Genomic DNA, 23,412 nt, shown 5'->3' on the forward strand with positions numbered 1-23,412 from the left:
ATGTATTTATTGTCATTTTATTGTTTTGTTGTTATTCTGAAGATTTTTTCTGATCTTTTCTTGTCTTTCTTTCTTTCATGGTTTGCTGATTTTCTTTAGTGATATATTTGATTTCTTTCTCTTTGTTCTGTGCATGTTTTACTGGTTTTTGATATATGGTTCCCATTAGGTTAGTATATAACCTCTTCCACATATAGCAGTCTATATTGAGTTGATGGTTATTTAAGTTTGAACCCATTCTTTTCTCCTCTCCACCCTACCTTTAGGTATATGTTGTTATATTTTGCATCCTTTTATTTTGTGAGCTCCTTGACTGTTTTTTGTTTTGTTTTGTTTTTACAGAAATATACTTTTTTTTTCTTTGCTTTTGTATTTCCTACCTTTATACCTTTATATTCCTCTTAACTTTTCATGCAAAGCTAGCTTAGTGGTCATGCCTGACCACCTGCCAAAAAAAACCTCCAGTAGTTTCATTTATCTGGGAAACTCTTTATCTCTCTTCCTCTTCTGAATGATCGCCTTGCTTAATAGAGTATTCTTTGCTGCAGATTTTTCCCATTCAGCCCTTCAGATAAATCATGCCACTCTCTTCTTGCTTGCCAAGTTTCTGTTGAGAAATCTTTTTCTAGCCTTATGGATTTTCCCTTGGAAGTTTCTGTCTTCTTTTGTCTTACTGCTTTTAAATTTTTTTCATTATCGTTATTTTGCCAATTTAAATACAACTTGTCTTGGTGTGGATGTGCTTTTGTTGATTTTAATGGGAGTTCTCTCTGCCCTCAGGGGTTAGATATCTGTCCCTCCCCCCAATTAGGAATGTTCTCAGCTATAATTTCTTCAAATAAATTTTCTTCCCCCTTTTCTCTCCTCTTCTGGGACTCTTAGAATATGATGCTATTATGTTTGATGGAGTCACTGAGTTCCCTAATCTGTTCTCATTTTGTATAATTCTTTTTTCTCTCTTTTGCTCAACTTTATTAATTTCTATTACTCTACCCTCTAGGTTACTACTTTGTTCCTTGGCTTCTTCCATCCTACTGTTTATTCCATTAAATGTGTTTCTCTTTTCATTTACTGAGCCTTTATTTCTGCTATGTTATTCCTTATTTCTGTGTTAAGGGTCTCACTCATATCTTCCACTCTTTTCTCAAATCAGTTAGTATCCTCACAATCGTTATTTTAAATTCTCTATCAGGCATGATACTTATATCTGTTTCACTTAGGTTTCTGGCTGTGGCCTTGTCCTGTTCTTTCATTTGGGATAAATTTCTCTGCCTTCTTATTTTGTCTAAGACTCTGTGTGTATTCTCTGTATTAGGAAAGTTGGCTATGTCTCCTGTTTTTGAAGGTAATGGCCTTATGAAGAAGAGTTCCTGTAGTGCCAAGTGTCCCTTGTTCCCCAGGGCCTAGTGCTTCTGAGAGTATCTCCAGTATGTGCTTTGTGTACTCTGCTGTTTTGTTCTGATTGCTTTGGTCTTCAGGCCAGTTATCTGCAGAAGCTCTCTTGGCCTGTTGCAGGTAATGTTTGGTCCCTGGACAGAATGCGTTACATTTTAACTAGTTGTGCTCTGGTCTGTTTGTGAAATGAGACTTGTCGCCACTACCACCAGAACCAAGACCTCACAAAACTATCAGGTCAGGACACGTGGTGTTGGCAGGTGTTTGGGGCAGTTTTCTGGGCAATGGGTCTGCTATGCTGGGACTGAGGCAAGCATGACTGGGAGAGGCAGTTCTACCAGATTAGCAGTGTGTCAGAACTTGGTGTAGCAAGTTCATTAGTGAGTGTGGGACTGGGCTGGTTCCTGCAGGTGGCTCTGTGTTTATGCTGAGGAGTGGGGGAGGTAAATGATGCCAGTCAGCTCCTTTATTCCTGGTGAGGTGTTGCCTTGAATGCTTCCTCTCAGGGACAAGCTCCCAGAAGAAGGAGTAATCTCCCTCCTGCTGTGTGCCCCAGGTGTTCTTCAGATCCTCTTCCTACACTGTCTGCCCCTAGGTTGTTTACCTGCTTTTTCACTAGGAGCAACCACAGAGCCCTCTGGGCTCTATCCTAACCAAACTCACTGACTTTTAAAACTCTAGGCTTTAAGCTCCACTGGTTGTAGGAATTCACAAGACTCAGCCATTCTCCTTTTCCAAGTCAACTGCTATGAGCATTTATTTTCCCCTTGTGCTCCCTGTGTACTAGTCTGTTTCTGAGACAACAGCTCCCTCTTGATCACAGTGGGTACAATCTCCTTCTCCCCCAAACCATGTCTCAGCATTTCCTAACTTCTTCGATGTGGCCTCTTCTCTGTCTTTAGTTGCAGAGTTTGTTCTTCCAGTCTTCAGGTCAATTTCTGGGGTATTTAGGATGACTTGATAGTTATCTAGTTGTATACGTGGAATAAGGGGAGCCTAGGATTCTCCTATTCTACCACCATCTTCCATCTTCCCTCTCTCCTTCATACTTGCATGATAATTTTGCAGAAGTAAAATGTCAGTTAAAATTCTCTGATGATGAAATTGTTGGGGGGGAGATTTAAACCCATTTTGTTGCCTTTATTAGCTGCTAAGTTACATGTATTCACAGTTACCATGATTGCAAAGCTGATGGTTCTCAAGGTTTCATATAGCTGAAGAGAGAGGGATGAGGGTAGACTAAATTAAAACACCACTGCTCTTACCAAGATTGATTTAATTTTGTTGAACACATGCTTCTCAGATTGTTGCAAGCCTGATGTTAGCTTTCAGGTTTCTGTAAAAGCTGATTTTTACAATTTTTACCAGTGTTTCCTTGTTTTTAATGGAGGATAGGAATTATTTCCATCATTGTATGAGTTCTAAGGTTTGTTCTAATTTGTGGTGTTAGTTCTTTCCAAGACCTGGTCTAGTTTTTTTGAATGGATGAGTTGGGCAGAAAATAGGAGAGACTCAAGGGAACCCTCTGCAGAACTCCAGAGCACTCTCTGTATAGACCTCTTACCTCCAATACTCTTCCTAGAAAACTCTTGCAGCTTTCACTTCCTAGATCCCTACCTTAATCTCCTCATTTTAGAGACAGTCCCCAACTTGTCTTTATTTTCTTTTCACTGCTGTAGGGTGTGGATACACTCTTAATGTAGTAGGCTATAGGCACTTATAGGGTTTATCTCTTTTAGTTCTCCTTGTTCAGAGATCACTGTCCTATAGAGCATACTGTCCCAATATCTGAAAATCATTATCTCAATTATTTATCCAGACTTTTATTTATCTCAAGTCTGAGGATAAATCCGGTATGTTACACCATCTTAGCCAGAAACAAACATCTCTTTCTACAGTTCCATATTTAACTAGTTTCTTTTCTTTTAAAGCTATTTTTGAATATCTACTATGTATCTAATAATTTATTTCATATAGAAAATTACTAGGTACCATAGAAAATTATATTTTTAATTAATTTATTACTTCAACAAATATATATCATTTTTCCAAATTTAGGTTTATTCTTAATATCTACCAGAAGATTCATACAATTTTTTCCCTGTAATTAATTTGCAGACTAGTGGTAAAAAACAGAAAAGTATAAAAACAGTTTTTTTTTTTTAGGTTTCTTCAGGTTGCTTCTGCCAGCCGGGAAACTAGGTCTGTGATATAAAGATGCTATTTTATTTTCTCTTTCACTGACTGGTAGGATTTTACAGATGAAAAATGTGAAGAGTTTTGACAGAAGAAAAGGAAGCTGTGTTAAAAAAAAAAAAAAAAAAGAAAAGAAAAGTTAAGAAAAAAAGATTGTAAGCTGGAAGGGGAGGTGGAGTGGGGCAGTGTGAAAAATGACCTGTTGTCATGGTTGTACAGAATACATAAAGGAAAATATTTTTAAAAAAATCAAGTCTTAGAAAAAAATAAAATAATATGGGAAGATATGAATACCACTTGGATGTTGAGACTACCTTTGTCAACAGTGAGGGCCATGGAAAGAGGGAGATAATTAGAATCAAACTTAGTTGCAAATACTTTGTCCTATTTATGTAATGTGGTGTATGGCCATGATAGAAAGAACAACAAAAATAATGAAATTAAAGTTTCTTGAGGCTATTGCTCTGGAGTTACTGTGGTAGCAATGGCATTATAATAAATAAAAGAATTAAGAGATGGAAGAAAGTTTAAAAGGGAAAAAATCAAGTTTTGTTACAATGAAAATAATACATATAGACATAAAGATAATATGTAGCTTTTAAGAAGATTAAGTTAGATTGTTAAAATAATTACGTGAATTCTAAACATATCTAGACAATGATTAAAAAACACAAAACAAAACTATTAAACAACTGGCCAACACTGAGGCAGATTGCAGGGGGAAAATTACTAATACTAACTCATTTTCGGAGTTTGCTTGGACCTCTGATTTATTACCAAATGCTAACCAACTAAGCCAACCTGTTTCAGTCCACAAGGGGAAACAGGTTTTCTAAATAAAAGAGATTATTAAATACTTTAAAATTTGGTCTTTTAGTGTAGTTATTTAATTAATGAATTGTGTTTTGTTAATTGCTAAAATTATTATTTCTTGCTGGGCTCTCTTTTCTCCAGTGACATGTTAACAATAGTTGAGCACAAGTCATGTGTTTTTAAGAAGAAAGTTTATGCAGGTGACCTGCATAGGAAAGACTTATGTCCCTTTGCTAGTCTTCTAAACATCTAGTTCCTTGCTTGAATGGTTTGTTATATCAAAATATTGATAGATATGTATATGCCTTCGTTTACTTTTTTCTCCCTGGGCTTTCATATGTCCAAAGGTTGTGACAAACATGTTGAGAGAAAGGTGTTTTCACTGAACTTCAGGGAGAAAAAATAAGTTCTGTCAATTCTAATAAAAGTCAGTTCACATGAACAGCATACAGCATAGAGAAATAAATGAGTTGCATGTTCTGTGTAAAATGTCATTTTTTAAAGAAGATTTTTATTGTTTATTCCAGTAAGATAAAAACTGAAATGATACATTTTCTGGTCATCAAACTATAACTCATATGAACTAAACTTCTGAAATGTCCACACAAATGGTAAATTTCACTCTTCCTCATTCTTGTTCTCATTGCTACAAGGTTTATAATTCAATGATTGCTTATGTCTGTAGATATTTAATTATATTTATATTGCTTTTACTTTTAATGAAAGTTTCATTCAAATGAATATTCTAATAAATTTTTCTAACTTAGAATCATTCATTTTTTCAAAGGATAGATGTCAACAATCCCAAGTATAAAGGAAAGGAAGCAATTTGTTTCAAGTACAGTAGAGGTTCCGAAGACTAGACCTAAAAATTATAAATCAGGCTGGTAGTAACAAACACTGACACTATACCTTAATGATTCAAATCATTACTCTAATTCTTCATGAATACCAATTTTAGATCTAAATCATTACTATCTAAGGCATTTTGTGCATATCTTTATTTGTGAAGTAAATAAGAACTATGAGCTCAACAAAACTAACCAGAATTTTGTAGACATTTTACAACTTCCTTACTAGAAACTGGCTTAAAGGATCCAGCTCAATAAAAGATTTTAGGAGTATTTTCTATTTCTAGAACTGAGCAGCAAGAATCTGTCTCAGTTGTGGGTTTCACCATTCACTACATTTTTTATGTTTATTAACTTTCTAGCTGTGTTTCTGTCTAACCAGTCTAAGCCTGATCTGTTCTACTTTTGACTACAGTGTTTTGCATAAATTAAAAAAAAGAAATGCTGAGGTTATATGAATTCCGGAAGATGCCAAAATAATTCCTCCAGTATTTCACAGAGCCATGGATTTGATAATGTGACTTGTGGCTCTCTAGTTTTTCATTTCTTGAAATTGCACAATATCTCACAGGATTAATGTTGCTTGAAACATGTTTTGATGAATGATGCTCCATCTTTGGTTAAAATAAGTCAACTTTATTTCTTCCAAATCATAATGTTAGTGTACTGAACACTGTTCCAACACTCAAAATTTTCTAGCTAATTTCCTCTTAATAAAATGCTAAGTTGGGCTTCACAGTAAAACATGGCAGAAGATAAATAATTGATCTTTGGTATTACTAGCTCTTTTTGTCATCTCAAGCAAAGGTGCAAGGTGAGACTAGAGTTTTCAGTGATGTCATTAAATAGTAGACTTAGCAAAAAGGAATTAGTTGTGAAGTGCACTGCATTAGCCTCTTATAAACACCATGTCTATTGATAAAAATTGAATAATTTTAAGTTAGTAAAACAGGGACAATTTTAAGCTCTTTTCATATTTTTGAAATATTTTTTATTATTTTATGCTTCTGTGCTGTATTTTTATGCTTCTTTGATGTAACCACAGTACAAACATGAAGTACATTTATAATATATGATAATTTAGGGGTGAGCTGCTGGAGAGGTGTGAGATGCAGAGGCAAAAAACATTCTTTATGAGGCTACCTTGTGGAGATTATTCTTGATAAAATGGTTAGATTAAAAAAAATTAGTGTTTCTACGTACACAACTTCCACTTTTATCTTTTTTATTTCTTTGTTTTAATATTGTAATTTTATTTTATTCTTTTCAGGCTCCTTTTTTAAAACTTTTTTTTTATTCCTTTTTTTTTACTTTAATTCCATTTTAGAGGCTGCTTACTGCACCAGCATTATTTTAGGTGTGCTGTGGAAGATTTGGTATTACAGAGTGACCTGTCAACCCATCAGGATTATTTCTGTCAGAATGCAGAACGAGGATATTAATGCCTGGCTTCTGACATTCTGGTCTATATTTTACATCATGGATGCTGTAAATATTTTATGTAATAATGCTTCTTTCTATTGTCTATTAGGAAGTTTAAAGCTTAATTTGAATTGACTTTTAGCAATTGCAGAGTATGTTAGAGTACACATTTTGTGTACTAAAATCAGCTTGATTTCTATTCATTCTTGTACTCCTATCCATTTGTCCCAATCTCCTTAAGTATATTTTTATGTTGTATTTCTTGGTTTTTCTTCTTTTTCAAAGATTTTTTTTTTATTTATCTAAGAGAGAGAAGGAGCAGGGGGAGGGGCAGATGGAGAGGGAGAAGCAGACTCCTCACTGAATAGGGAGCTGGATGTGGGACTTAATCCCAGGACACTAGAATCATGACCTGAGCTGAAGGCAGATGCTTAACTCAGTGAGCCACCCAGGTGCCCCTTGTGTTGTATTTCTATACAACTTTCACTTTGTGTCTTAACTATGGGTGAGGGTTATAAAGGAAATATAAAAAAAATAATCATCCCTTACCAAGTTTCAAATTTGTTTCTTGTTTTGAATGATACTTAAATTTGTCTTTGTCAGACTAAATATCTATAATTTTGTTAGCTCACCTTACATGTTCTGTTTGATATATATACACTTAAGGCTACGTGATACCCATCGAATCTATAATATAGAGGGGTTTTTTGTTCTATTGAAAATTATATAAACGATTTTATTAGCTAATCTTCTTTCTTTAAGGTGCTTGCAGTTACAATATTCATAGGGTCTCTGAAATATTATGTGTTAAAACATTGAAAAGTTTTTAAGTACATACTTTAAAAAGTCATATTTCAAGACTATGCTTTTTGACAGCTGTGAAATAACAATGTAATTGCATCATAACTGTGAAATATGACTTTTTCTTGCTTGTAGAAAGTGGATATTTTGCCAATCCTGACATGTATACAACAACTTCAGAGCATCCCGTATTTCCTGATTAATTAAGTCTGATACCTATCTTGTCAGATTCATTGCCGCCTTACCCAAAAGTTGAGATAAGCAGATAAAATATATAAAATATAAGTAGGTAGTTTGAAAAATACAAGGTTACTTTCTTTTGTAATTATATGTTGGGATACACTACATATAGAAAAATTTATGTTAAGTAATTTTAAAACCAGCCATTTTAATAATTATTTTTCTTTTTACATCAACAATTATAGACAGCAGAGATTTCATATGACTTGGTATGATCATCATCAAATATTAATTAAAAAGCTGTTTCAGCTATCCCCAAGTAACTCTTTTAATTTAGGTATATTACTGTGGAAGTTGAAATTATTAACTTATTTATCATTTACAGGGAAAAGGATTATGTAATTGATCCTTTTAGAGAAAAATGAACTTCAAGTACAAATCATGAAGTCTGGTCATGTTATGAAAGACATGCAAATGAGTTGATTTATATTTTTCGAATTCATCCAATAAGCACTTTAGGTTGGGAAGAGAACACTAGCTATGGAAGGTTTTGTAGTTACAGAAGAGCTTTTAGGAATTATAGCAAGCACAATAAAAGATAGTGATTTTTGTGAGCAGAATTTTTTTTTTAATAATTATTCTTTGTTCTTTAAAAAATGCCTTGGTAAGAGGGACCTCGGTGGCTCAGTCATTAAGCTTCTGCCTTCAGCTCAGGTCATGATCCCAGGGTCCTGGGATTGAGCCACCCATCAGGCTCCCTGCTCAGCAGGAAGCCTGCTTCTCCCTCTTCCTCTCCCCTGGCTTGTGTTCCCTCTCTCACTGTCTCTTTCTCTGTGTCAAATAAATAAATAAAATACTTAAAAAAAAATTAAAAAATGGCTTGATATGATGGTCCCCAGAGATGAGGCAACCGGGGGAATGGGTGAAGTGGGTGAAGGGAATTAAGAGTGCACTTATCACAACAAGCACTGAGTAATGCATAGAATTCTTTGTTCATTGTACTGTACACCTGAAACTGATATAACACTGTATGTTAAATATACTGGAATTCATTTTTTTTTAAAAGCAGAAAAAAAGCCTTGAGAAGAGAGAAAGAAAGAGATAGACCTTTAGAACCTAAGAATAAGTGCTCACTCTTGACCTTGAAAACTAAGGGATAAGATAAATACATAGCAGGCATCTATGGAACATGAAAGACAGAAGAGAGAATGCAACTAACTAGGAGAAATGATAGTTAAGCCAAGATTTTAAGAATGTGTGTCATTTAACCAGGTTGTGGAAGATGGAAGTAAATGGGAGCACTCTATAATGGAAAATAGCATAACTAAAGGAATGCAAATCTGAAGCAGAATAATGCATTCAAGTAACTATAAGCTCTTCATTAGTACTATAGAATAACATGTGTGATGTGATGTCATGAATGAGGAAGTTGGTCTGAGAACTGGATAGAGGTCCCTAGAATAAGATGTTGAGTTTGAGTATACCCTGTGGCCAAAGGTCACTATAACTTAGATATCCTCCAAGTTGCCAAATACTTTACAGCAAATAATGGCATTTTTTCCTGACAACTTCCTACATAAATCCAAATTTCAAATTTGTTTTTATAATGTAATTAAAACATTAAAAACATCTACCATCTCTCTATCTAACTACCGTCTATCATGTATCTACATTATATCATAATATGATATGATGTCAAGCATTTAAAATATTGCCTGTTGGGGTGCCTGGGTGACTCAGTCAGTTGAGCATCTTCCTTGGGCTCAGGTCATGATACCAGGGTCCTAGGATCGAGCCCTGTGTCAGGCTCCTTGCTCAGTGGAGAGCCTGCTTCTCTTTCTCTCTCTGCCACTTTCTCTGCTTGTGCTCTCTCTCTCAAATAAACAAATAATATCCTAAAAAAATATTGTCTCTGTTCCTGAACAATTAATATTGTTGTTAACAAAAAAATTGCATGCAAAATAGTATAATTTACACATTGATATTGTAAGGTAAAATCTATACTTAAAAAACTATGACTAAAATATAATAATAAACATTATAAGAAGATTCAAAAAATACATTAAAAAGCAACTTCCTATATTAAGTCATTATTAAATGAGCTTGATAGTAAAGAAAGTTGAGATGGGAGGAGGCAAAGGTTTTTGAAGCAGTCAGTGGATGAATTGTTGAGGGTGACATGCAGAGGAGTTAGGTGAGGAAAGGGAAACTTCGGATAAACTGTCAGATCCAGCAGAACGGACATATTTTTCTTATCATTCTGTTACTGCTATAGAGAGTCCAGAACCGCAAGCTTCAGACTGTTCCTCCCCCATGAGTGAGCACAGCAAGGATACTTATCAGAGTCAGCCATTTCTGACCCATGTATGTTGCCTTCAGTGGGGAATCTGTGCTCCATGTCTCCCCAACAACTTCCCAAGACTTTCTCAAAGTCTGAGGCTCTTTCTAGATGGTCTTCATTCCCTCATCACTAATGTCAGAACTCCATTGTGGTCTGAAGTCAATACCCACCTACTTCTGATCCCTCACTCCTTTATCTTCCTAAGTATTTCTCTCAATATATCTGTTGCCCTTTTACTCTTCTGCCTTGGTGTCTGCTTCTGGAGCATCTGAACTATCACAGTAAGAGACATAAAACCGTATTCAAATAGGACTTTTCATCTAGCCTGTACATTTAAAAAGGATAATGTTTAGGATTATATTTGCATGGTCCATACATTCCTTCAAAGTGTATGGCACCTGGGCGCCTGGGTGGCTGAGTGGGTTAAAGCCTCTGCCTTAGGCCCAGGTCATGGTCCCAGGGTCCTGGGATCGAGCCCCGCATCAGGCTCTCTGCTCAGCAGGGAGCCTGCTTCCTCCTCTCTCTCTGCCTGCCTCTCTGCCTACTTGTGATCTCTGTCTGTCAAATAAATAAATAAAATCTTAAAAAAAAAAGTGTATGGCACCTGTGGTTTTACAGTGTGCCTCTTAAAGTTGTGTTGTCTCCATTTCTTCAAACAAGGATTATATCCTTCTCAACAAGTATAGCTATTAATTTCTCTGCATGTGTTTTCAAGAGCTCTCTGGCATCTTTTCATCAGTTTCATCAAAATTAATATTCTTCTTTGGGGACATCAACTTTCATTCTTCCACAACCATCTTTACAAAACCTTTCAAATAAACCACAGTTGTGGAGTTGGATTCTTGTATCCCTTGTTGTCAATGTAGAAAATTTTTTTGCCATACCTGGTTGATAAATTATAAAGCCCTCTTTTTTGTGTCAGAAGTTTCAAAAAAATTTTTAAAGGTAAAGCTTCTGTTTGACACCTGTATCCTGGACCAGATTTTGCATAATGAATTGATAATCAGTCTGGATGAATGCCATGATCATATGGACTATAAACTCAAGATCCATGGGTTACACATGTAACGTAATATTTGAAGGGAAAAAAATCACGTGGATGTTAGCACTACAATTTACATTCTTAGCTAAATGTTGGGAATCAAAAATATTTAGGACTTCTTTTTTTTACAAATATTTTTTGTTTAAAGCTCAGAGATAAGATTGTATATGATTCTCAAAAATTCTCCTGTGTCAAGTATGCTTTAAGGATTTCCAGACAATTTATGTTTTCCTTGACATATTTTGGAGTAAATATATTTTTCAGAATTCGTGGTAGTTAATTTTGGCTTCACATAATATTATTAGCACAAATGCCTGGATAAATAGAAGCCTTCATACCCATGTATTTTGTTCTCCTGAAGGATAAACCTACAGGACAATATTGCTTTCAATACAATCCTGTTTTATCTACAACAAAATTTTTTTAGCAGCACAACTTCTTTTTTTTTTGTATATAGTTAGTACAGGAAAATAACAATTTCTTCATAGAGAGTTAAGGCAGCTTTCAGTATTATTTTGATGATATGAGCTGTCTTAGCCTGCTCAGGCTGCTATAACACAATACCATAGAGTGGGGGGCTTAAATAAGACATTTATTTCTCATGATTCTAGAGGCTGAGAAGTCCAACTCAAAGATCAAGATGCCAGCAAATTTGTGGTTTGGTAATGGCCCTCTTCCTGACTTGAAGAAAACCAGCATCTTGCTATGAATTCATATTACCTCTTCTGTGTGTTCAAGGAGAGGGAAAGAGAGCTCTGGTCTTCCATCCTCTTCTGATAAGGGAACGAATCCCATCATAAAGGCCCCAACCTCACAGTTTCATTTAAACCTAGTGACCTCCCAAAGGCCCCAGCTCTAAAAGGCCCCTATCACATTAGGGCTTAAGTCTTCAACATACCAATTTTGAGAGGATACAAATAGTGTTTCCATAACAGGAGCATAGCTTGGCTTTTGATACTGTTGAACTTCTCAGGTTTGCTTTAAAAGACAACTCCTTTGCCAACTAATTTTTCTCTCCCATTGCCTTCACGTTTAACTTCTCAGACATTATTGTCTTCTTCTGAATTAATGATGGTAAAGAATCTGAGACCTTAAGTACCTTGTCTCTCTCCCCATCTTGCCAATTATTTTGCATGCTTTTCCAACAAAGAGTGCGATATTCTTGTCACATCATGCCTGTTGATGCTGATTCACAATTCTTTTAATTATTATTTCATTATTATCGTAATGGTGCACACCCTGATAATTTATTCTTCAACATACATGCAATTTCTTTACTGTGCTCAGAAGGGCGAAGAATTGTTTCATTGAAACAATTTTAGCTTTATTTCATTGAAATAAAGCTTTCTCACTTGCTTTGCTTTGATTTCCACATTTTTCTTTATAACATTTTCAACTGTTTTATGATTCATTGTAGAACAGTAGACAAAAACAAAAGCTAAATATAACAGATACTGTGGAAAAGTATTTGAGACAAGTACAAAAACGCCAAGAAAGTTTCACACCAAGTGTGACATTCTGATGTCTTTCTTATTCCCACCACCATCACAACACTGAAAGTGCATTTCAAACAGTCTTCATGTAATTCTAAAATTCTTTGAGTTGTGCTTGGGGATATAGTTCAAGTTGGTTTTCTGGTCCCACAAATTCACTTATTTAAAATAATGCATTGTGTTTTGGAAAAGTGAATACAGTTGTTTCCTATATAAAGTTTGGTCAAGAGCTTGAGAGCTATGTACGTTCTGTAAAATACAAGCATATTTTAATGTGTTAAAAGGTCAAATCTTCTTCGTTTTTTTAACTTTTCCTGCAGAATTAGATTTTTTTGTAGAATTTTCTTATATGCTGCCTGATGAATCTCTTTTGGGCCTCTTTTCATTACTGATTTTATCTTGTAGGGTGATTGTTAGGGCCCCCTATTTATCTTCTTCATCAGATTACTAATTCACTAAAGGCAGGTGTTATGTTTTATTTTTCATCATATTGTCTTTTTGTCAACAAATCATGAAAGACACAACTTCAAATTAAAGTTTCTTCAACTGAATGTAAGATGCATAGCAAAATATTGATAGCTTAAGGGTATGAAACAGGTGTTATGACTTAATCTGCCTTAGTAAGCTTTGCTATCCAGCAGAATTCATAGATTGAGAAAAAGTACTCAAAGAGAAGTATGGATGGTGGGTCAAAATAAACCCTCACTTAAATAAATTTTCAAAGTCTACCTTCCCTCTAGTTTTACCCTTTTATTTATTTTTTTCTCTAAGGTACTGTTTACATAATAAAAAGTACAGATGTTAGTAACTTTCATCTAGCATAACTCAAGATACCACCATTCACATTATTTTCTGTGAACATGAAATAAAGTTGTGCAGAGAAGATTTGTGAAGAATAATGTCTCGTGCTAGTGTCAGTGTTGTTATGGACATGACATAAAGAGATGCAGACACAAAAGAGACATAAGATATAATTGCTCTAAGTTGTTTTTTTTTTTTTTAACAAGTAGGGTCTAATTCAGTATGTCATATATACTTTACAAAGAATTTTTAGTGCTGAGAGAGATTATAAGCTTTAACATTTAGCAGTATTTTTAACATTTATATTCATAATCATTACCTAATATCTATTGGGCCAAAAATTAGTTTAAAAAAATTAATGATATATGTGGTTAAAAATGATACTAGCTGCTAGGTAGGGCGGTGGGGAGGAGGATGAAGAGATCGATCACAGAACACTGAAAATATACTCCATACAACATCATAATGATGGGAACATGTCATTTTACATTTACCCAAATTCATAAAATACACAACATCAAGAGTGAAGTCTAATGTAAACTATGGACTTTGGATGATTATGATGTATTGATACAGGTTCATCCTTGATAAAAATGCCCCATTCAGAAAAGTGATGTTAATAATGAAGGAGGCTATGCATGTAGGAGGGGAAAGCAATATATGAGAAATCTCTGTAACTTTTTCCCAATTTTACTGTGAAATTTTTCATTGCTCTAAAAAAAGTTCTTCGAAACAACAACAAAACAATGTATAACTTATAGAAGAAAATACAGGAGAATATTTTTATAAACTTGTGATGTAGATCTTCCCAACCAAGCATACCAAGAACCACAAATAGATTTGACTACGTAAAATTTGCAAACTTTGGTAATGGCAAAAAACTATGAAAATAAAAATGAAATAAAATTGGAAAAATATTATTACACTTAAAAACTATTTACATAAATTTAAAGTTCATTCTAAAAAATAATCACAAATAATAATAAAAAAATTAGACCCCTATATACCTGCAATTTACTTTATGGAATAGAAGTCCTAAGATTTTTATATTTCCTATATATGCCACCCAGCATATCCACTTTCCTCCTCTATGGAGAAAACTATTGTCCTGAATTTCTTTATTTTTGTTACAATGTTTCCAAAATCAATTTTCCCCTGAAGATACTTTATTATTTAAAATTACTGAAGAGATAAAATCATGTTTTATATAAAAATACTGTTGTTGTACCTAACTCTATATACATCAAGAGTGGTAGGATTTTAATTTCAGAACATAATACCTTTTAAAGGAGGTAAATGGCATATGTTTCTAATGACAAGAAAAAAAAGTACATGAGAATTTTCCTTTTCCTCAATTCTAAGTCACTCTTTATGAATTAGCCATTTAAAAATATTCAATATCAGGCACCTGGATCTTTCAGTTGGTTAAGCAACTGCCTTCAGCCCAGGTCATGATCCCAGAGTCCCCGGATCGAGTCCCACATTGGGCTCCCAGCTCCCTGGGGAATCTGCTTCTCCCTCTGACCTTCTCTGCTCTCATGCTCTCTCTCACTCTCTCTCTCTCTCTCTCAAATAAATAATAAAAGAATATCTATGAAGAAAAAATTCAATATCTTTTTAGATGTAGTGTATCATATGCTTACTGAAATAGGAAGGACAAATATCATTTCCCAGGAAAGGTGTTCTAAAAATTCAATGTGTTCGCTATTGAAACATGTTACAAATTATTTAAATATTGTAATGCTAATAGGTAGATTTTCAAACTAAGCAATATCCAAAATCTGTGTGTGTGCAACCTGCCATTTTATATAGAAGAAATTCATGTAGAAATCATGTGTCAGAATAATCTCCAAGTGGACAGAGATTCAATGCCAATAGAATTGCTTTATCTAAGGTAATGTGATCTTCTTCTTCCCAGCAATCCTGGTAGTTGTTTGCTTTTATCATGTAATACTGAATGCCAATGAGAACAGTAGATGTTAAAAATGCATCTTCTGGAAGTGGGCATTCAGAGGTAAAAGGCACAGCTGTGTTTTCTGAGTTAGCAGGGACTGAAGCTAGGAACTCCTCAATCAGCAGGCAAGCTGCTTATGCTCTGCTCTACCACAAGAAGGGAGCTGCACAAGCCAAATGAGGTCCCAAATGTCTGTTATTTTTTGTATTCATTGCTAATTACGGAAGAATAATGGAAAGGTATGAGAATCTATATTTTTTTTTTTGAGTTTCATTTATTTACTTGAGAGAGAATGAGTGAGAGAGAGCATGAGAGAGGAGAAGGTCAGAGGGAGAAGCAGACTCCCCAAGGAGCTGGGATTCCGATGCGGGACTCGATCCTGGAAGTTTGGGATCATGAACTGAGCCGAAGGCACTCGCTCAACCAACTGAGCCACCCAGGCGCCCGAGAATCTATATTTTTACATATTTACATACAGATGGCATTTAAGAGGATATGAAAGAAATATAATGACTTAAACTTTAAAAATGGGAATATACTCGATGCCCCCATCACACAAATTCCAGTGGTGCAGAAATGTAGAACATTAGAGGTGCAGTAATAGTCAGAGTTCATATGTACTGTGTACATTTAGCATATAATTGCCTATGCTTGCCCAATATGGACCCTCTCTTAGTCCACAACTGCAATCTCAGGGGATTCCATCTAGCCAACCAAAGTGAAAAAAGAACTTGATCAAGGTTGGCAATGATTCTCAATTATGCCAGCACTTCCTGGGATGGAATGTTCCTGAATTTCTCTCAAAACAGAATTTCTCCAAGTGGTCAGAAATTCCGGAAGTACTTATCATTGCTTGGTTTCCCTGGATGGATAGCCCTAATGCAAGGTCTATGTCATGTTGAGGGTAACAATTGTTAGATATAAGTGACTTGGATAGTGAGAGCGCTGAAATGAAAAATTGAGAGTTGGCCTGGAAATGGATTTCTCAAAAAACCTAGAGACTAGAAATATTGATAATTCATTAACAGGAGATTATCATTGCTACCAACAATCTTACGGACATGATACCCTATTTAGTAAATGCCAATGATCATGTATACTCATCAAAAAAATAAATACTTATTAAATGGGTGAAAAAAATGGCCATAAATGCAGAGCTGAAATTTGTAGGGTTAACAGCATAAAACACCTTTCCCTAAAACCAACAAAAATCTGTATCTATCAGAAAATTAAGGAACCAGCTGTACCATTCTTACCAAGCACATTTAATCTAGAAACATCTAACCTTATGTAACAATTGAATTCCATATTCAAAATTCAGTTATAAGGTCAGTTATAAGCAGACCACACTTCATGAAGATTGGCAGGTATTTTTCAGAATTCAAAATATTCTGTGAAATAGTGTCCCTTAATCAAAATAAATGGACCAGAATCCATGTAGTAACATTTCTTAGCTTCACACTTAATAGTCCATAAACTTTAACTTTCTGTACTTTGACTACGCGCTTAGCTAGTGGTCTTAGAAGGAAATTCCCGAAGGAGAAATACTTCTACCCCAGTCAGCTAGAATAAAAACTGAAGGCAAAACAAAATTGAGAGGAAAAGTGATATATGCTCCCTAGGGTTTTGTCACACTTGCAAGTAAGAGGACTAAATTTTGTCTTATTTTCTGAGTGGAATCATTTTTCCATTTTATTCTATTTTGTACTGAAGATTATGTATTTTCTTGTATTTCTTCTTTTTTCACTGTATAAAATAGGATAGATGTTAATTTTAATTTGTTTCTAAGGTTTTTGAATATTGACATATACAATATCCTTATATGTAAACTCTATTCTATCATCTCTGATGAGAGTAGTTGGATGTGACTTCCAGTTACCTCCTTTGGTGAAGAAGAGTCCTGGGTAATAGGGTTGGGTTGTGTTAAGCAGGTACTTTCTGAATAGGGGGAGGTAACATAGTGTGTTATCTTGTGTATATGTCTATGCATGTGTGTGGATGTGGTAACAATATACATATGGTAGAATGCTAGAAGATGCCAATTAGGTTGAACTTCTGGAATTTCCCTTTCCTTAAAAGAACTTCAAAGACCTAAGTCCCTTTTGGTGCCTTATATCTCCAGCACTTAATGAATGATCAAAATGTAGACCAAAGCCCAGCTGTACTATCATATCTTCCGGGAATTTTAAAACTTGAATGGAGAGATCAAGAAACCGGAAACCATTAGAGTTGAGCTTTGGTAAAGGTGTCACTGAAGTGAGAAGTGCTGGTAGGCCCAGATTCCTTATGTCTGTCAGGTGTCATCAGCACCCCTAGCAGGAGTGTATTTTCTTAGCTGTTCCTGGGATTCCATGAACAGCCGAGCTCTCTCCAGTAAAGTCCCTTTCTCATTAAGTTAGGCAAAGTCAGTTTCTGTTGTTTACAACTACAACAATCTTAATTAAATCAACTCATTACAAGTAGTAAAATAATAACAAAGAACCATTCCTGTTGATTAAGAATTTGAAGAGGTTTTTTTTTTTTTTTTTCCTGGCACTGCAGACTTAATTTGCTGCCTACAAAAATGAGGAGGAGAATTTTAAGGGAGACTTGTAATTAGAAGTACAGAAGACATAAAAAAAAATAATAATTCCAATAGAATTGGAATCATTTGGGGGGACTGGAAGTTACCCTCGGTAACTTTTCAAAATAAAAGTATTTACTCTCATGTTAGTGATTTTCTTATGTCAGACTGTTGGTTTCTCTAAGCCAGATTTTTAAACCAAGATATAAAACATGAACATTTTGTAAGGATGACATTGTGCCCTTTGATATACTATGCAGTGCTCAGAATCACACCTCAGAATGTTCAGATCATATCCTTTATGCACGTGTTCTATCACTTTAGAAGATGATTTCCATTCTCAAACAAGAGACACCACTTTGTGATGACAATGCTTCCTGTGAAGGCCATACAATTTACTGTTTATAAGTACAGGCTTGAGAGTTGGGCTGCTGGAGGTGACAGCCCAGGACCACCCTATACTAGCTTTGTGACCCATGCAAATTACTCCATTTTCTCTTGCAGTGTTCTCATCTGCAAAATGTCTATAGTAACAATGAAATGTGGGGAGAAACATATTAATGAATATTTTTAAAAAGTATGAGTCTGGCATATAGTCCTTCAAAAATACTAGATATTATTCTTTATTTCAACCTATTGATATTACTTATCTCTAGGGTGACAACCCTAGTTCATGAAAATTGTCCTGCAATACTTACTGAAAATCTCTTCTAGCAGTCTCAAAATTGTGCCTGTTTGATGATAAATTGTACACTGTCTTTGTCACCTCAATTTAAGTTCTCTTCATGACATGAATCTGTTCCTTCCCATCTGCCCCGATCAATAAATCCTATTATCCTCAAATTAAAAGAGAAAATGGTAGTCATCATTAATTCCTCCTTTTTTCTCATTCCATACCTCCAATCCATCAATTCTTCCTCCTAAATACATCTCTATTGTGTCTACTTTACTCCATGGGTAGCTTCACCCCACCCCCAACCCCAGTCCAGGCCAGATAAGAATTTAACACTCAAACAACAACAAAAGCCTCCTAATTGATTTCCCTGCTAACATTCTCCACAACTCAAATAGGTCTTCTTAAAAATGATCTTTTATGATATAAAGGAGATCATGCCATTGTCCTGTTTAAAACCAATAACTGCCCTCCATCAAATGGGAAATCAAATCTAAACTTCTTACTATGATCTACCTGCTGCTATACCTCCTACCTACTTGCTAAGACTCAACCTGGGCCCTTCCCGTCTTGTGTTCCAGTTATAGATAACAGGCTTTCAGTATATATCCCACCACAAAGCACTTATCATAATGGTCTTTCTTTCTTTGAAATGTTCTACCTACTTGTCCTCCTTTGTATCTCTGCTTCAGTGTCACTTCTAACAGATAACCTTACCTGATTATCCTTTCTAGAACAAGTTCCACTCAGCCCAGTTGTGTTTCTTTTCTCTTGGCAACCTGTTTGCTGCTTTCCTTGAACTTAATCACATGCAAGATCAGGTTTTTGTTTGTTTGTTTGTTTGTTTTAATCTGATTTTCGATCTCCTGCACTACTATAAGCTCAGAGGGGAAAGATACCCTGTCTGTCTTGTTCACAGAGGGAGCTGAGCCAATAGAACCATGTCTAACCTTTGAGAAATATTTTAGAATGAATAAATATATTTAGCAGACATTATATAAAACCATGAGTTTTTCTTCATTTCTCCTCAAAGTTAACTCCTGATATTTTTAACTCTGTTTTTTTCTAAGACAGTTCAGCAATGCTCTGAAATGCCAAGAGCCACTTTCTATCTCTGCAAACTTAGAAAGTAATTAACTTCTTCATAGTCCAATTTATAGCCCAATTTCCTCAGTTTAAAAATGAGAAAATATTCACCCCAACCCGTGTCTTGAGCTCAGATATGTGTCACTAATGCCAAACTCTACAGCACCATAACAATGTATGGTCCCACTCTTTGTCATATAGTGACAATTAGCAATCACCCTTATTTCTCACTTAGCATTGTTAATTTGTTTTTCAGGCTAAATCAAATTATGTAGAACATTCATAGTGGTTCAAAATGTTCAAAACTTTAATCTCATTTGGATTGGTTTATTATATATTTGTTGACCGGTATTGATTTCTGCAACTGAGTTAGATTTCCAATGAAGAGCTAGAATTTAAATTATAATGTTCCCAGATAGCATAATGAAAATCATAATAATAGATGGCATTCTTGAGTGTCCATAATGTGGCAGGCACTATGTGAATAAATTTACATATCTTACTTACTCTAATCAACCATCCTGTGAAATGTATATTTTTACTATCTATTTTATGGATGAGGAAATAGGCTTACAGGATCTATGCATTTTTCCTGAACTTCCAAAGCTGGTAAATATAAAAAATGTATAACAAGACTAGGTAAATGGACAGATAACATACTCTCCTTGCTACTTTTAGCAGTTTATATGCCATGAAGAAGGAAAAGTGTATTTATATTATTTTTATATATTGTATATTCCTCAAAGGACACAAATCAGCTCTCTCCTCCATTCATAGATTCTCTAATCCTGTCAATGAGAGCTTATTTACTTATTTTAGAGTGTCAAGTATTTCCTGTATAAACAAAATGCTGTATATAAAATACATACAATTTATTGTATTATATGAATATATATGAACATTACTACAAAAAGCAAAAGAGGTAATCAAGTGGTCTTTGCCTACAGGGAGTTTAAGCTTTATCCACTATACACTGTGGAGGCACTGAACTAAACAAGGTGCTAAACAAGAGTTTAGTAACATGATTAATTTTATATTTTGGAAGAATTACCCACAGTAAAACTATAAAGAGATAAAGGAAATGAGTTTTCTTGATAAACTTACTTGATATGACAATCCCAGCAACAAAAATATAAATATAATGCAACCTACTTAGGTTTTGTGATGAAAGGAGTTTTTTTTGGCAATTTCTACTGTACAGTTAGAAACTAGAGTAGCTTTTTTTGTTTGTCCATTTGTTTTTTAAGCTTTAAAGACTCCATTTCTCTATTCTTATAAGGAACCGCAATTTATGGCTAATTTATAACAAATATACTTTGTATTTATACTGTTTTTTGGGAAGAAGTGTAATTATTATATATTTAATGTTATATCCACATATATAAACTTATACATATCCATATGTATGAAGTCTATTAAATATTTTTGCAATGAAATGAATAAATGTACTTTGAATTCATTTAAGAATATATAAAATACTTTTTAAATAACTTGCACAGAAATAAGTAAAGAATTTTAAGAAAAATAATTGCCAACAATCATGTACAAATAAGTAATTATCATAATGACTTACAGAATGATTATAGTTATTTGAATTTTATATCAACTAATTGCAGGTAGAAATTTATTTAAAATATTAAGCGCCTTTGGAACTCCATAACCGTTTAGATTACATATGCTTTTAAAATGCATATTGAAGAATGTTTGGATAGCAAAAGAAATACTTAGCTCTTGGGATGCGGGGGTGGCTCTGTCGGTTAAGTCTGCCTTTCACTCAGGTCATGATCCCAGGGTCTTGGGACTGAGTCCCGCATTGAGCTCCTTGCCCAGCAGGAAGCCTGCTTCTCCCTCTGCCTACTGCTCCCCCCTGCTTGTGCTCTCTCTTTCTCTCTCTGACAAATAAATAAGTAACATCTTTAAAAAAAAAATACTCAGTTCTTTTGTAGCCCGTGAATCTGAAAGAGTTTTATTTTTGATGGTATTATAAATAGCATTGCTTTCTTAAATTCCCTTTCAATCAGTTCGTTGTTAGTGTATAGAAATGCATTGATTTTTGTAAGTTGATTTTAAATCCTGTTATTTTACGGAATTCCTTGATTATTTCTTCCAGTTTGTTGGTGAGTCTTTGGGGGTTTTCTATATATAAGATCAAGTCATCTGTCATCAGAGACAATTTTACTTATTTTCCAATTTGAAGGCCTTTTATTATTTTTTCCTTACCTAATTGCTATGATAAAGGCTTCCGTTAGTATGTTGAATAGAAGTGGCTAGAGTGTGCATCTTGGTCTGTTTCCTGATCTTGGAGGAAAAACTTTACAGCTCTTCACCATTTAGTATAATGTTAGCTGTGAGCTTGCCATAATGACATTTAATACATTGAGATACATTCTTTCTATACCTAATTTGTTGAGAGTTTTTTTCATGAAAGGATGTTAAATTTTGTCAAATGCTTTGTCTGTAGCTTTTGAGTTAACCACATGATTTTTATCGTTCACTCTGTTAATGTTGTGCATCCCATTAATTGACTTGGATGTGTTCAACCATTTTTGTAACACATGGATAAATCCCACTCGGTCATGGTGAATAAGCCTTTCAGTGCACCGTTGAATTTAGTTTGCTGGTATTGTGTTGAGGATTTTCATATCTATAATCCTCAAGGATATTGGCCTATAACCTTCTTATAAGTGTCTTGTGGTTTCTTGCAATGTCTTGTAATTTCTTGTCTGGTTTTGTTATTGGTGTAATGCTGATTTCCTAAAATAAGTTTAGGAGTGTTCATTTCTTGCAAAGTTTTTTAGACTTTAGTAAAGACTGGTATTAACTCTTCTCTGAATGTTTGGTTGAATTCACCAGTGAAGCCATCTAGTCCTGGGCTTTTCTTTGTAGGGGACATTTTAAATTATTGATTCAATCACCTTACCAGTTATAGCTATTTAAGTTTTTACAGTTATTTGGATTTTTTATTTTTTTATGATTCAGTCTTGGTGGGTTGTATATTTCTAGAAATTTATTCGTTTCTTCTGAGATGTCCAATTTTTGGCATACAATTGTTTATAGTAGTCTCATGGAAATTTTAATTTCTGTGACATCAGTTATATTGACAGTTTTGATTTTATTTATTTGGATTTTCTATTTTTTTTTCTTAGTTGAGCTAATGGTTTTTCAATTTTTTTGTCTTTTAAAAAAATCATCTCTTAGGTGTTTTTTTTTTCCCCCCTATTTCTTCTAATCTGTTTCAGTTTTTCTGCTCTGATTTTTTTGGAAGTGGATTGTTTTGTTCTGTTTAGATTAGGTTTTTTATTTTAACTCCAATATGGTTAACATACAGTATTATATTAGTTCCAGGTGTACAATATAATGATTCAACACTTCTATGCATCATTCAGTGCTCATCCTGACAAGCACCCTCCTTAATCCCTGTCACCTATTTCACCCATCCCCCCACCTACTGTTCTTCTGGTAACCGTCACTTTGTTCTCCATTAAGAATCTATTTCTTGGTTTCTCTCTCTCTCTCTCTCTCTCTCTTTTTCCTTAACTATTCATGTCTTAAATTCCACATATGAATGAAATCATACCATATTTGTCTTTCTCTGACTGACTTATTTTGCTTATCTGCTCTGATTTTTGTTATTTCCTTCCTTCCACTAAATTTGGGCTTAATTTGTTCTTCTCCATACCTTGAGGTACAAAATTAGTCTGTCTTTTTGAGATGTTTCTTTTCTCTTACGTAGGGATTAATAGCTGTAAATTTCCCTTTCAGAACTGTTTTTGCTACATCCCATAAGTTTTGGTATGTTGT

This window comes from Martes martes (assembly GCF_963455335.1).
Source record: "Martes martes genome assembly, chromosome: 8".
Classification (NCBI taxonomy): domain Eukaryota; kingdom Metazoa; phylum Chordata; class Mammalia; order Carnivora; family Mustelidae; genus Martes; species Martes martes.